Source organism: Myiozetetes cayanensis, unplaced genomic scaffold (genome assembly GCF_022539395.1).
Source record: "Myiozetetes cayanensis isolate MyiCay16 unplaced genomic scaffold, myiCay2020 scf531, whole genome shotgun sequence".
In the NCBI taxonomy this organism is placed as follows: domain Eukaryota; kingdom Metazoa; phylum Chordata; class Aves; order Passeriformes; family Tyrannidae; genus Myiozetetes; species Myiozetetes cayanensis.
Genome location: NW_026087778.1, coordinates 1 through 4,330, shown reverse-complemented (window position 1 = coordinate 4,330; position 4,330 = coordinate 1).

Here is a 4,330-nt window from a genome sequence, read left to right as displayed (position 1 = left end):
GCCCCCAGCTCCCTCGTCTGACCCCCACCCCAAAATATTTGGGGGTCCCTATCCCTCAGGGGCCCCTGACCCTATTAGGACCCCCATTGCAATTCCTATACCCCTACTTTAGAGGCTCCCCTCAATTTGGGGTTCCTGCACCCGACCTGCGCCTCGCCAGCCCCCCCAGCTCCCTCGTCTGAGCCCCCACCCCCAAAAATAATTTGGGGGGACCCCGACCCAATTTAGGACCCCCAAAAATTCCTACACCCCAAATTTGGGGCTCCCAGACCCCTCTTTAAACCCCCTTGTGTTCCTTTACCCCCCCCAATTTGGGGGTTCCTGCACCCCGACCTGCGCCTCGCCAGCCCCCCCAGCTCCCTCGTCTGAGCCCCCACCCCAAAAAAATATTTGGGGGGGGTCCCGACCCCCAAAAATTCCTACACCCCGATTTTGGGGCTCCCAGACCCCTCTTTAGAACCCCCAAAAATTCCTATACCCTGAATTTGGGGGTTCCTGCACCCCGACCTGCGCCTCGCCAGCCCCCCCAGCTCCCTCGTCTGAGCCCCCAAAAATTTGGGGTCCCCCGTCATGGAGGACCCCCCGTGTTCCTACACCCCATTTAGGGCTCCCAGACCCTCTTTAAACCCCCTGCCCCTCAATTTGGGGTTCCTGCACCCCGACCTGCGCCTCGCCAGCCCCCAGCTCCCTCGTCTGACCCTCACCCCAAAATATTTGGGGACCCCGACTAATTTAGACCCCCTGTGTTCCTACACCCCCATTTTGGGGGGATTCTCCCTCAATTTGGGGCTCCCAGACCCCCCTTTAAACCCCCTCCCACCCCCGAATTTGGGGGTTCCTGCACCCCGACCTGCGCCTCGCCAGCCCCCCCAGCTCCCTCGTCTGACCCCCACCCCAAAAATTTGGGGTCTCCTCTGATTTAGGACCCCCATCCCTATCCCTGTTTTGGGGTCCTCGATTGAGGAACCCCTTATTTATGGCTCCTCCCCCTCCCCCAAATTTGGGAGTCCCTGACCTCTCTTTAGGACCCCCTCCTAAATTTGGGGTTCCTCCTTAGGACCCCTTAATTCCTACACCCCGATTTTGGGGACTCCCCGAATTTGGGGTCCCCCCTTCATTTAGGACCCCCTTGTTCCTTCAGCCCGATTTGGGGGCTTCGATTGGGGAACCCTTATTTTGGGAGGTCTCACCCTTAAATTTGGTCGTCTCCCCCTTTATTTTGGGGTCTCCCCCTTTATTTTGGGGTCTCCCCTAAAATCAGGTTCCCCCATTCAAATTTAGGGTCACCTACCTTAATTTGGGGTCTCCCCTTAAATTTGGGGTCTCCCCCTCGTTTTACCCCCCAAAATTCCCCTCTCCCAAATTTTTGGGGTCTCCCCCTTTAAATTCAGGACTCTCCCTAAATCAGGTTCCCCCTAAATTTGGGGTCTCCCCTTAAATTTGGGGTCTCCCCCCCTATTTTACTCCCCCAAACCTCCCCTCAATTTTTGGGGTCTCCCTAAATTTGGGGTCTCCTCTCCCATTTTACCCTCCCCAAACCTCCCCCTCAATTTTTGGGGTCTCCCCTAAATTTGGGGTTTCCCCCTCATTTTACCCCCCACCAAAACCTCCCTCAATTTTTGGGGTCTCCCCCAGATTTGGGTGTCCCCCAGCTGTGACTCCCCGGGATGAGCTGGAGGAAAGACCCCTAAAACCCCGAACCCCCAAAAAAACCCGGACCCCCAAATTCTCCCCAATTCCTCCCAAAAACTCCCCGGAACCCCAAAATCCCCAACCCCCACCGGACCCCAAAACCCCCAAAATCCCCCAAATCCACTCCCTTTATAAAGCGAATGAGCCAGTGACGAGTCGAGACTTTTTTTTTTTGGAAGTCCCAAAATCTGGGGGAGGGTCCTAAATTTGGGAGGGGTCCCAAAATTTGGGAGGGTTCAGGAGGGTCCCCAAAATTTGGGTGGGGAGGGTTTGGTGGGGTCCCCAAGATTCTGGGACCCTTTTTTTGGGAGGGTTCCCAAAATTTTTGAGTGGGAGGGTCAGGTGGGATCCCAAAATTCTGGGACCCTTTTTTTTTGGTGGGAGGGTCCTGGAGTCCATTTTTGATCGCGGGTTTTGGGAGGTCCCCAAAATTTGAGGAGGGTGTTGGGAAGTCTCCATTAATGGAAGTCCCCACATTTGGGGGTCCCCATTAGTGGGGGGTTTCCATCACTCGGAGGATATTTTGGGGGTCCCCATCATTGGGGGGTCCCCATCATTTGGGGGTCCCCATCAATGGGGGTATTTGGGGGTCCCCATTCAGTGGGGGTCCCCATTATTTGAGGGGTCCCCATAAGTCAGGGGGTCCCCATTGATTTGGGGGTCCCCATAAATTGGGAGTCCTCATAAATTGGAGGGTCCCCATTTATTTGGGGTCCCATAAATTGGGAGGTCCCCATAGATTGGGGGTCCCCATTCATCTGGGAGTCTTCATCACGCGGAGGTGTCCCCATTTATTTGGAGGCTCTCCATAAATTGGGAGGTCCCCATTCATTTGGGGGGTCTCCATAATTTTGGGGAGCCATATATTGGGGGATATTTGGGAGGTCCCCATCATTTGAGGAGTCCTCCTTCGTTTTGGGGGTCTCCATCATCTCGGGTGGTTCCCATCATTTGGGGGTCCCTGTCAATGGGAGTCCCCATCATTTGGGGAGTCCCCATCATTTAGTGGGGTCCCCATCAGTGGGAGTCTCCATCCCATGAGGTCTCCATCACTTAGGAGGGTCCTCATCATTGGGAGTCCCCATCATTTGGAGGTCGTCCCCATCATTTGGGGAGTCCCCATCATTTGGGGGTCCCCATCAATGGGGGCTCCATAATTTGAGGGTGGTCCCCATCACTTAGGGGTGGTCCCCATCACTCGGAGGTCTCCATCATTAGGGAGTCCCCATCATGAAGTGGTCCCATCATTTGGGAGTCCCCATCAATGGGGAGTCCCCGTCAATAAGGGGGTCCCCATCATTGAGGGTCTCCATCATTTGGGGTCCCCATCATTTTGTGGGGGTCCCCATCACTTAGGGGTCCCATCAATGGGGCTCCATAATTAGGTGGTCCCCATCATTTAGGGAGGTCCCCATCATTTGGAGGTCCCCTACTCAGGTGATATTTTGGGAGGGTTTCGCTGTGTGTGTGATTTTTGGGGTGTCCCTTCAAAGGCGCGGCCCCGTGACATCAACGGTGGCCACGGGGGGAGAGGCGTGGAGGAAGGGACACACGACAGCCCTCCCCCTCCCTCCCCCTCCCCCTTCCCAAAACGCTTCCCCTCCCCCTTTCCATCCCTCCCCCTCCCCTTTTCGGCCCGCGCGCTCGAGCGTGCCCGTCCGTGGGGTCCGTCCGTCTGTCCGTCCGTCCGTCCGTGGGGTCTGATCCGTCCGTTGAGGTCTGTCCGTCTGTCCGTGGGTCTGTCCGACAACCCCCGCCCCCTCCCCATCACCGCCATCACCCAGCGCGGCCGCCGCATCGGCCCCGCGTCCGTCTGTCCGAGACCCCCTCGTGTCCGTCTGTCCGTCCTTCTCCTCTCCATCCCTCTGTCCTTCATCCCCCGCGTGTCCGTCTGTCCGTCCTTCCTCCCTCTCCATCCCCGCGCGTCCGTCTGTCCGTCCTCCCTCCGCATCCCTCTGTCCTTCATCCCCCCCCGCGTGTCCGTCTGTCCGTCCTCCCTCTCCATCCCCGCGTGTCCGTCTGTCCTTCCTCCCTCTCCATCCCCCCCGTGTCCCTCTGTCCTTCTCCCCCCCCGTGTCTGTCTGTCAGTCCTCTCCATCCCCCCCGTGTCCATCTGTCCTTCCTCCCTCTCCATCCCCCGTGTCCCTCTGTCCGTCCGCCCTCCCCGCATGGCGCATCCTCCTCTCCATCCCCTCCCCCGTGTCCGTCCGTCTGTCCGTGTCCCCCCCGCGTGTCCGTCTGTCCTTGCTCCTGCGCATCCCTCTGTCCTTCCACCCTCATCCATGTGTCCTCTGTCCCCACCTCCATCGCTGTCCTCTGTCCTTCCACCCCTCCATCCCCGCGTGTCCCTCTGTCCCGTCCTTCCTCCCCTCCCCGCATCCCTCTGTCCTCCACCCCCCGTGTCCGTCTGTCCTTCCTCCTGCGCATCCCCGCGTCCCTCTGTCCTTCATCCCCTCCCCGTGTCCGTGTCCGTCTGTCCTTCCCTCTCCCCCTCCCGCGTGCATCCCCCGTGTCCCTCTGTCCTCCATCCCCCGTGTCCCTCTGTCTGTCCTCCTCTCCCTCCGCATCCCCCGTGTCCGTCTGTCCTCCACCCCCCATTGTCCGTGTGTCCTCCACCCCGTGTCCCCGTCCTCCATCC